Genomic DNA, 12,241 nt, shown 5'->3' on the forward strand with positions numbered 1-12,241 from the left:
ATCTTGGCTTACTGCAACCTCTACCTCCTGGGGTCAAGCGATTCTTCTGCCTCAGCCTCCCAAGTATCTGGGATTACAGGCGCACACCACCATACCTGGCTAATTTTTGTATTTTTAGTAGAGACAGGGTTTCACCATGTTGGCCAAGCTGGTCTTGAACTCCTGATCTCAGGTGATCCACCCGCCTCAGCATCCCAAAGTGCTGGGATTACAGGCGTAAGCCACTGTACCTAGCTACTTTCCCATCTTAAAGGCGAATAAATCAGGGCCCAGGAAAGCAATGATGCCCTTACAAGTGCACAGCTGGAGGCAGAGCTGGCCTCACACTCAGGCTTCAGCTTGCCTAGTTCAGTGTTCTTTACTGCTAGCTGGACAGGCTTGGTGAAAGTGAACGAAGGCTCTGGTCTGGAGAGCAGTGATTACCAGCAAAGGGCCAGAAAGCTGGCCTGATGGACAAGCAGACAGCCATCTGCCTACCACCTGAGTCACCTACCCCGACACTCCACATTGAGAATGAGTTACTCTGCCAAAAGCCAACGATAGCATCTGGAAGGACTTCTTGGCAAGCATGAATGCAGGAATTTGCTTGTCAGATGACAGGAGGAACAGAAGGCTTTTAAGAGTGGATGGACTAGTCTCAAAGTAAAGCTACTTAAAAGCACTGTGTCAGCCTTATGTGACAATGGGGAGGGGAGAGAGAGGTGGAAGAAAAGGAATGAAAAGAAGTTACCAAGAACGTTCTCTGTGCTGGGCACAGAACTTTGGGTGTATTATCTCATTTCACCATTGCCACTACTTTGTGATGTGGACATTATCAGCTCCACATAATAAACAGGCTTAGAGAGTTAAACTTATTTATCACATGAGAGATACAAAAACATGATTCCCATTTATCAGTGATTTTTTTCCCCACCATGCCATACTTTTAAATAAACTCACTATTTTAGAATAGTTTTAGATTTACATAAAGATAGCAACAATAGTACAGAGATTTCCCATAGACCCCAAATCCAGTTTCCTCTATTGTTAACACCTTGTTACAATTAATAAACCAATGTTGGCATATCATTATTCAGATTTTTTTGGCATTTACATTTTTCCCTTCCAAGGTTCTAACCAGGGAACTATGTCATATTTTGTTGTTATGTCTTCTTAGGCTCCTCTTCATTGTGACACTTTCTCAGTTATTGATGGCCTTGACAGTCTTAAGAAGTACCAGTCAGGTATTTCACAGAATGTCTCTCAACTGGAATTTACCTGCTGTTCTTCTCATGAATAGACTGAGGTTACAGGTTTGGGGAAGATAAGTGTCATTCTTACCACATCAAGGGTCCACGACTATTACTGTGGATGCTAACCTTGATCACTTGGCCCAGGTAGTATTTTCAAGTTTTCTTCTGTAAAGTTACTCTTTTTCTCTCTGTTTCATACTGTACTCTTTGGAAAGAAGTCACTGTGTGAAGCCCACATTTAATGAGTAGAGAGTCATGCTTTTCATCCTTGAGTGCTGATATTTTTAGGCTTTGTGTCCCCACCTAAATCTCATATTGAATTGTAATCCAAATAATCCCCACGTGTCAAGGGAGGGACCAGGTGGAGGGAATTGAATTATGGAGGCGGTTGCCCCATGCTGTTCTCGTGATAGCGAGTGGGTTCTCACGAGATCTGATGGTTTTATAGAGGGCTCTTCCCTCTTCACTTGGCGCTTCTTCCCGCCACCTTGTGAAAAAGGTGTCTTGCTTCCCCTTCGCCTTCCACCATGATTGAAAGATTCCTGAGGCCTCCCGAGCTATACTAAACTGTGAGTCAATTAAACCTCTTTCCTTTATAAGTTACTCAGTCTTGGGCAGTTCTTTATAGCAGTAGTAAAGTGGACTAATACAAGTGCAAAGCAGCTACATGAATTATTTGAAAATTTTCTATATGGAAGACTTGTCCATTTGTCTGTATTTATTCAATAATTTGTTTCTATCAACAGGGATTCTTGGATATTTATCTGATAGTTTGTATTATAACCCAGAACTACTTTATTTTGCTATTCAAATTGTTTCAGCTTTGTCCATTGAGAGCTTTTTCAGTTACCTCAGATGCTCCTTTGACCTACTCCCACTATTGTGGATTTTTTTGAGCATTTTCTTAGTTTCTAGTACTACAAGAGGCTCAAGCTCATTTTGTATATTTCTTGCCCAGTCCTACCAATCCTAGAGTCAGCCATTTCTCCAAGGCTCTTTTATAGGAGAATGGTATTAAAAATTAAGATCTGGGGACTGGGTGTGTTCTTTGCTACTGGGACATCGTTTCTTCTAGATCCTCTCAGCTGACAGAGTAAGGTAATGAATATGTGTATAGTAACTGGTGGATAATAGAAACATTTATATATGCAACCATCTGTATCTACATTAAGCTAAACAGGAGTTTCTACTGATATCTCTAGTCTAATTCATCACCACCTGGAACAATCTAGCCTCTTCCTCTGGCTTGTGTGTAAACTCTTACTCCAACAATGAAAAACCTGATGCCAATCATTTTTCATCTCTTTATTTCTTTCTGACTTAGCAGATCCAGTATAGGACCCTCTGCTTAAGAAAGTCTTGAAGAGACCAGGCACGCTAGTTCACGCCTGTAATCCCAGCACTTTGGGAGGCTGAGGCGGGTAGATCACGAGGTCAGGAGTTGAAGACCAGCCTGGCCAACATAGTGAAACCCTGTTTCTACTAAAAATACAAAAATTAACTGGGCATGGTGGAACACGCCTCTAATCCCAGCTACTTGGGAGGCTGAGGCAGGAGAATCGCTTGAACCCAGGAGGCAAAGATTGCAGTGAGCCAAGATTGCACCACTGCACTCCAGCCTGGCAACAGAGCGAGACTGTCTCAAAACAAAAAAAAAAAAAAAAAAAGAAAAGAAAGTCTTGAAGAGCCTTCAAGTCTCTCACATTCTGGCATTTAATGGTCTCTTGATTATCTCAGGCTCATGCTACTTTTTTCCACACTTGATGGTAAACATCTTCATTGTAATTCTTTAAGGGTTTCACACATCTGAGGCATGGAAAAATAATTAGTGAATAATTGATATAAAGGGCAACAAACCCAACTTATGAGGGAGACAATGTTTGTAGTAAAAAAAATCCAAAAGTGAAAATTCCTTTGTTTATGTAGCATTTTGAATTGTTACTAAGTCAGCTCACAGTTTGCCTCATAAAGTATCCTACTCATGTGTAGATCCACTCAGTTAAATGCAGTGGTTTATCCAATAGCCTAGGATTGTCAAACCTCCCTTGCCTCCACGCCCCGTAGTCTCCACAGGTGACGCTTGGGTTCCAGGTGGTTTGCATCACTCCACAGCATCATGACCTGTGGGGTTAGCTTCTGCTCATCAAACCTGACCTGAGCTCCTGCCTTCCTCCCACTGCCAAAGCACTGGTCCCATCTGTTTTTCTCTGTGCTCTGAATCAACTCCCTTTTGGATAATACTTGGAAAGACTTTAGCAAATAGACAAGATTAACTTATCTGCAGGCAAATCATGAATTGTGTATCATGCTGCTTGTATTGGTTAGTATTATTTAGTGAAAGGTAGAAAACACTCGAAAATGCTAACATAGACTTGCATGTACATTACATTACCTGTACTTCTCCAGTCAGCCAAGTTACCTACCTTTGCTGGCAGCAGGTGGAGAATGGGATGGGCAAAGGCAAAGTTGGATTGTTGAAGAAGAAATGTAAAGAAAGACAATAGCTGCTGAAAGCAAGGCAATAGGTCTGAAACTCTAAAAATTTTTATGTGCATTTAACATATCAGCTTGATATAGAATTTTCCCTATAGTGTAGATAAGACAGTCATAAAACTAGAGGTAGGAGGCTGGGTGCAGTGGCTCATGCCTGTAATCCCAACACTTTGGGAGGCCAAGGCAGGTGAATCGCCTGAGGTCAGGAGTTCAAGACCAGCCTGGCCAACAGGGTGAAACCCAGTCTCTACTAAAAATACAATAATTAGCCGGGCATGGTGGCACACACCTGTAATCCCAGCTACTCAGGAGACTGAGGCAAGAGAATAGTCAGAGGCAGGGAAAAAGGAATATACTGTGAAACAGAAGAAGTAAAAGAGAAGCCCATCCCTTATAGTCCAAGGTTATAGAAGGCAGAGGGTGGACAGAAGAAAGGAAACAAAGGTGGGAGGTTGACAAACTATGTTCCAGTTTCTCTCCGTGGGCGGAAACCCTGATAAGGGAGAACAATTAGGTCTGGGGGCTCCTGACCCATGCGCTATCCAGAACCCTGAGAGGAAGTGAGCCGAGATTGCTCCATTGCACACCAGCCTGGGTGACAGAGCGCGACTGTCTTAAAAAAAAAAAAAAAGGCTCATCTTGTGAACCAGACTCCCTGGCATGCCCATAAGAACTTGGGGATTGGCCACAACAGAGTAAAACTCTGTGGTATAGCATGGTCAGAATGGGACAGCCAGAGCTCAGCTCTCCTGAGCTGCTTTTTCTATAAGATATGTTGGAACCCAGGAGTCCCCAGTGGCCCCTAAAAATGGAAACCAGAAGGTGGCTGAATCTGAGAGCCAGCATTCCAACCGTGGGACCTCCTGTGGTGAGGGGTGACTTAGCAGAGAAGGCTGCTCCAAAGCCCCATCCCACCCCCAACCTGAAACCAATGGGGAACATGAGAGGCTCTGTGGAGAGTGAGGTTGGCAGCCAGGAAGCACTGCAGCCTCTGCCATGCCTAGAGAAACTGGGCTGCAAGCAACACCACTTTTGACTTCAGATACAAATGCCAGTAGGGCAAGCATCCCTCAAGTCAACAAGGGATGTTGTCATAGAAACAAAAGACACTGTCATGGCAACCAGAATGATCTCAGGACACCACATGAATCCAAAGGACTCTTTCCTTGCCACTACCAAGAGGACACTGTAAGCCACAACCTGGCCCCATTCACCCAGATGCTATCTTGGCAAGGACCAGAACTGCAGTCAAACCTGAGGGACAGAATGTTCACCTGAGGAGAATAAGCTTTGCTTCAAGGGAATGTCTAAAATTATTGCAAGGGACTAACTCTCTGATACCACACTAAAATAAAATTATATATGTATAATAATATATGTAATTTTTCACTCCAACCTCCATCTCCTGCCTCAGCCTCCCAATAGTAGCTGGAATTACAGGCACCCACCATCATGCCCGGGTAATTTTTCTATTTTTAGTAGACACAGGGTTTCACCATGTTGGCCAGGCTGGTCTCGAACTCCTGACCTTCGGTGATCCATCCATCTCAGCCTCCCAAAGTACTAGGATTACAGGCGTGAGCCACCGCACCTGGCCAAAATTATATGGCATCTCTGATCATAAACCAGCTAATTTAGTTAAGAAAATATATTTTATGAGAGACTTCTGGGCAGCTCACAGAGTTGAAGGAAAAGCTTCAGTGAGAGCCTGGGGTGGGAATGGGGAGAGAATGCTCCTTGAAGGTATATCTGTGCAAAGAGAAAGAAAGAAGGGTATAGGACAAGGGGAAAGTATGAAGAAATGCATATAGTGGGAAAAATACAGGCACTTTTAGGGACGTGCAAACAGCCAGGTATCCCTGGTACACAGAATGCTTAGGAAATGCTGAAGACTAGAAGCTGAAGAGACCAAGAAGAGAATGCCTAAATACAAGGCAAGATGTCACTTCATCCTGTAACCAATGAGGAGCTCCTCGGTGTCTTAAAAATCCTACTTGCGTTTTAGAATGCTCACTGTGGCAGCAGCATGAGGAATGAATTTGAGGAGGAAGAGACAGAAGTTTCTAGTCTGTGGGGAAAAGGACAAAGGATGAAAAGGGCAATGGAATGTGAGAGCTGCTGCAGGTATTTTCCTCAGGAAAGGAGCACTGGAAGTGTCCTACATCCTCTGCAGCAACTTGTCAAAGGCCAAGTCATCAACATATACCAGGATCTCTCTACTCTGGCCTTTTCAAGGTCCGCAGTCCTGCCATCATGCCCCTGGCCCACACCAACATGCAAACATACTCTGGTATCTCATCTATAAAAATATTTTTGATGCCCTAGTTTCCTTCCCAATCTATCTATTCTGTTTCCTTAACTGGGGCTTCTCTCCTCTAGGTCTTCTCATGGTTGCTTCATATTGTTCCTGGACCAAACCAGGCGTCAGGCTGCTTATCCTTACAGCCCAAAAACAAGATGCAGATGAAATGGGAAAAGAAAGGAGTTTATTTCTGTAACCAGGGTACAGGAAGAAGGCCTGAAAATGTTGCCAGACCAACTAAAATTACAAAGCTTTCCAGAACTTATATACCTTCTAAGCTATATGTCTACATGTAAGTGTGTATTCATCTAAAGACACAAGTGATTAACTTCTAATCTATAACTAAGGTCTGAGTTCTGAAGATCTTCCTCTGGAAGTAAATTACTTAACTTTACTTAAATTTAAATTACTTAATCTAGATGGGTCCAAGTGCTGGGGGCAATCTTGTCTACTACTAAATCATGGAGGTTTGGGGAGTTCCTTTAGATCCCCAATAAAACTTGTTTGTAGAGGTCTTGGGAGTTTCTTCAGACCCCCAATAAAACTTGTTTAATCCTAAACGGGTCCTGTCAAGAATTCCTTCATTATCTCGCCATGCTTCAAGACCCAGGAAAGACCTAGGCAAAACTCTTGGTGGGCTTTTGTTACATTCCAGCCTTTGTATAAGGGCAGTGGCTCTTTCAGCTTGTAATATTTAACTTCACCACTCAGTCAGTGCTGAAACAGTTGTTAGAGGTTTGCCTGTTCAGCTGTTAGTGAGATCTGCCCTGCCGCCATATGGCCATCACGTCTGCCATCTAGGAAGCATGAAGGGAAGATGATAGCTGAGTCTGTCCCTTTAAGAGAGATTAGATAGAAACTCCAGCCAGTGAATTCTACTTACATCTCACTGGTTTCCCCAAATAGCAAGGGAGGCAGGGAAATAGTTTTCTAACTAAATATTCTGCTATGCCAAAACAGAGTAATAAGGAAGAAGGGGAGAATGGGTATTTGGGAAACAACCAGGAGTGCCTGCTGCACTTCCTGTTACCTCACATGTCCTTCTAAGATACCTCCTCCATTCATCTCTTGCTAATATGCTTTCTTAAAAGAGATATCAATGTGTACTACGTTCACTTCCTTCCCATTCTTTCTTTCAGCAGTCTGGGTTCTACCCACACCACACCATGGTGCTAAATCCAATGGGCAGACCACTCACTGTTCCTCGTGCTCACCTTCTCTGTAGCATTCAAATACTTCTCTAAGAAACATTCTCCTTCCTCTCTTAGCTTCCTCAGCACCATGCTTTTGTTTTCCCCCACCCCGCTGGGCATCCCTCATTCTGCCACTAGCTCCCTCTTCTTCATTCAATCTTATTCAGGTCAAGACTCACTCCTGCCCTTCTCCTCTCTGATCTCATCCAGTGCCACAGCTTTAAACCGTGTCTGTATGCTAACAACCCCAGGTTCATATCTGTGGCCAAGACCTCAGATCTGGTCTCTAGTCTCAGGCATTCAGTCAACTACTTGGCTTCTTAAACTGGTTCTCTTGCAAACATAGCATGCCCACACTGAAGCGCTCCCTGATCCCCACTGCAGACCTGCCCTTGCCCCCTCTCAGAAAATGGAATCTCTGCTTGCCCAGTTTCCAGACCAAAACCCAGAAAAATTAATTTTGACCCCTTTGTCTCCCTCACTTTTGATATCCAGTCCACGATCAAGTCCTGCCAGTTCAACTACAAATATTTTGTCAATTTATTCTCACTACCACCACCCCAGAACATGCCAGCATCCACTCTTTCCTGGACTACGCAATGTCTTCCTGTTTCCCTCCTCTCCACTCTTGCTTGCCTTCAATCCAATCTACAGAGGGAGCCGAAGTGATCTTTTAGTATTGTAAATTGGACCATGTTTTTCTGTACTCAGAATCCCACAATGCCTTCCTATTGCGTTTAGTAAAGTTGAAGCTTCTTATCTACATCCTACACGTTCCTTCCATTGCCTGCCTTAATCAGCTTTTCCCTCACTGTATACCGATCGTTCTTGTATCAGATCCTGAAACACACTAAGTTCTCCACTGTGCTAGAAACCTAGAATTTGCTGTTCCCTCTGCCTGGAAGGTTCTCTTTGCTCCCCACATGACTAGCTATCCTGCACATAGTACCTTGCCTGCAACTCACTAGGCACTCTATCTATTTGCTAAATGAGTGATTGGAATAAAAAGATAAGCATGTAATATTACATTTAATCTATCTAAAACCTTTAGAAGTTATATACTTTTAATCCTCATTTTATAGATAAGAAAACTGAGGCTCAGAGAAATTCTATAACTTCCCCAAGGATTCCCAAGAAGTAAGCAGAGAAACAGGACTTCAAAGCCAGGTCAGGCAGGTAGCAGAGCCTGTTCTTTTCTTCCACATGAGGCTGCTTCCACACACACACAGTCTCTGCAGAACATCAGCCACTCTGATGGGTCATCTTTGTGCTTTTGAGCTAACCAGAGAGTTAAGAAAATGCCAGTTGCTTAATATGAGACAAAAATTGAAAAGTCATCCCAGAGTTCATTATTTTCCCACAACTATTATAATTGCAACTCATTAAAAATCTGATTCTGAAGGCAGGAAGAAATCACTTGCTCAGCAATAAGTCCAAGAGTCCCTATTAATGCAGAAGAAGTCTTTAATAAGAAAATATCTGTTTCCATGAAGGATGGAGAAAATACTGAAATTGGTCCAGGTCCTTTGCAACTTCCTGGATACATTTTACATCTCTCAAAGACTGCAATTGTGTATAGTAGCCAGTTTAACCATAAATATTTCCTGGTTGGCTAGCTACATTTTTTTTCTCTTTCATATCGATTGATCTGAGTAGGAAGGTCGGGAAGGGTGAAGTAAGGCTACAAATCAAAAGTTGTAACCCTCCTTTTACTGCCATTTACACTTACTACCTACTTTATATTATTCTTGGCACTTCGATGAGCATTTTAACAACTCCAATAAGACTTGCTGTTAAGAAACCTTCTTAATTGTGTTTTACTCAGATTTCCTACACTTATATGACCATGGAATTCTTTATTCATTGTATGTGTAGATTGTCTCCAGGATTGGCCACCACCAGTTTCTCTTATCCCTGTATGCACGGGCCGATCCTCCCATCAACAGTCCATCTCCCCACCCCTTGAATCTAAGCTGGCCTTGTGATTTACTTTGTTCCACAGAACGTGGCAAGAGTGATGCTGTGTCTGTTCTGGACCTAGCCCTTATGAAGCCTGCCAGATTCTTGTTTTGCTCTCTTAGAAACTGGCTTCTATGTAAGAAGTTTAGCTACACTATTGGATAAAGAAATCTACCTAGTCACCAGCCTCTCCAGCCACCTCAGCTGAGTGAGTGGAGCCTTCTTAGATGTTCTAACCCCAACCAATTTCCCAGCACAATACAACCAAGTAAGAGAATCCAGCCAAGACCACACAGAATAAAAAACAATATAGTTGAAGCCAAGCAACCTGCAGAATCTTTAAAAACAATAAATAGTTGATACTCTAAGCCACTAGGTTTTGAAGTGGGTTGTTGCACAAACATGGAAAACTAATACAATATACCACAGATCTCATGTTGTTCCCAACAATTGTTTTTGGAAAATCCCTTTATTCTGTGAATAAAAAACTGAGGTCCAGGGAGCTCCATTTGGGAAGTGACTTTCCCAAGATCGCCTAGTTAGTTGAGGCAGAACCTAGTTCACCTGATGACCTGTCCAGGGCTCTGTCCACAACACTTGCTGCCACTGTCAATCAACAGAACTTTCCCAGAATGATTGTTCCTGATCTGACAGTTGGTTTAACTGAACATATTCAGACCTATCTATCTATCTATTGATAGATATAGATTTTTTTTTTTTTTTTTTTTTTTTTTTTTGAGACAGAGTCTCACTCTATTGGCCAGGCTGGAATATAACGGGCAATCTCAGCTCACTGCATCCTCCGCCTCCCAGAATCAAATGACTCTTCTGCCTCAGTCTCCTGAGTAGCGGAGCACCTGCCACCTAACTCAGCTAGTTTTTGTATTTTTAATAGAGATGGGGTTCCACCATGTTGGCCAGGCTGGTCTCAAACTCCTGACCTCAAGTGATCCACCCACCTCAGCCTCCCAAAGTGCTGGGATTACAGGCTTGAGCCACTACACCCAACCTGAACATATTCAGGTTTTAAGTCATTTGAGACTCTTAGAGCCATGAAGCCATCTAGTTCAATCTAGACTCATAATTGTAGTTTTTCTTCCCATAATTATAGTTTTATTTACTTTTCTAATTCTTTTTGAGGATTCTCCCCTTATTCCTATGGTTTATGTAGAAGCTCCTTCCTCTCATAATAACAGTTAAATAACAGTAAAGAGCTCATCTTCTGGAATCAACTGCTCTGAGTTCAAGTCCCAGCTTCACTTACTGGTGTAGGCAAGTTCATTCAGCTCTCTGAGTCTCAACTTCCTCATCAACAAAATGAAGATACAAAAATGTCTGCCATATTTATTTATTAGTATTTTAATTTTGTTGTGTTGCTATTTTATCATTAGAAATTTTTCTTTTCTTTTTTTTTTGATAACCAAAGGCAAACTGTCAATCAGGATTTCTGATGCTCACAGGTAAACCAGTGTTACCACTGTGAGCTAAAATAATTATTGCTTAAAGACAAGAAGATTGATGTGTTGGCTCATCTGAGTGGACTTCTGTAAATAAATGGTTAGTGTGTGCTGGGTTTGGGAAGATACTAGTGTAGGAGAGGAAAAAATTATTCTTTGTACACCCTCCTGAGTTCTCCATATGGGGCCCTGTAAATTGGACTGGCAAAAGACCAATTATTGAGAAAAACATGCAAATTTATTTAATATAAGTTTTACATAACATGGGAGTCTTCACAAGGAAACAAAGATCTGAAGAAATGGTTATGCCTGAGTGTTTTTACAGTAAGTTTGGTGAAGAGTAGAAAGTGATTAAAAAGTATGAGCTAAGGGTAGTAAATTGGGAAAAACTTATTGAGGCCTGTTTGTTCATATTATTCTTGGCATGTTCGGAGATAAGGATGTTCCTTTCTTCCAGGTATAGGAAGGGCACCTCTCACATGAGAGTCTTATGACCTGCTTCAGGGGAGAAAACCTGCTGTTCCTCAAATTCCTTCAGCTTAAAGTATTCAGTACATGAAGGCACCGTAGCCTATTCTGAACCTTTATTCTAGAAAGGACTTGAGATCCCTTATTTACAGCAACCCCTAGGGAAGTATTGACCCAAAGAACACCCCTTCCAGTTTGATGGCCTGAAATTAGTTTTCAGACATTCTCCTTCCTCTGTAAATCCCCTGCCAACAGGGCTATGGCCTCTAAGGAGCTACTGTGGGCCCACATTTCCTCCATGGGCTACACTCTCCAATGAGATGACCCCAATGTATGAATGACGTAAGGGCAGTCTGCAGGGCTATGGCTCAGTTCCCAGGAATAAAAGTGTGTGTTCTGTCTACCGTCTGGATCCCTCCAATGCTCTTTCTATCAGAGTTGATCTTTGAAGGATAGGTAAGCATCATCCAAGTAAAGGGGGTTTGTGAGAGAGCCAAGTAAAAAGAGGTTCCCAGAGAACCTCCGACCAACCTGCACACTGAGAGGAGTGCACACTGGGGCGGAACCTCTGGAAGTTCACACTGTTTGCAGCGGAGAGGAGCCTGGCCTCTTCTGTTCTGGGGTGGTCACCTGGGAATTCAATCTGTGAGATTAGTTTGTTTTTTTTTTTTTCCTTTTCACCCAATAAATTCCATCTTTCCCACCCTTCTATATATCCATGAGCTTCATCCTTCCTGGTTGTGTGACAAGAACCCCATTTTTAGCTGAACTAAGGAGAAAGTCCTACAACATTTGGAGGACAGTAGTATCTCAAGGGTATAGGGTGAGCAAAGTCCCTGGTTGCTAAGTGTCCTATCAGAAAGCATGGTTAAAAAACAAACAAACAAAACTCCATTAAGAACTACAGCATTTCAGAATAACCTTTCTAAGTGAAAGTTTGCCCATCAACATCTCAATGACTGCATTTCTTCAGGAAGTAATAAACTTTTACTGGCATTGGGATTCAAATGTCAGTGAAGTACTCTCTGACATTTATAGTTTTAGGTTTGTTTTTCAAGTCTTTGTGTTTTGTGGTTAAGAGATGTTTTTCTGACTAAGCTTGATAATTCTTCCCCCCCCGGCTCCCCTCCCCCCCCG

Source organism: Rhinopithecus bieti, unplaced genomic scaffold (assembly GCF_001698545.2).
Source record: "Rhinopithecus bieti isolate Rb0 unplaced genomic scaffold, ASM169854v2 scaffold_30849, whole genome shotgun sequence".
In the NCBI taxonomy this organism is placed as follows: domain Eukaryota; kingdom Metazoa; phylum Chordata; class Mammalia; order Primates; family Cercopithecidae; genus Rhinopithecus; species Rhinopithecus bieti.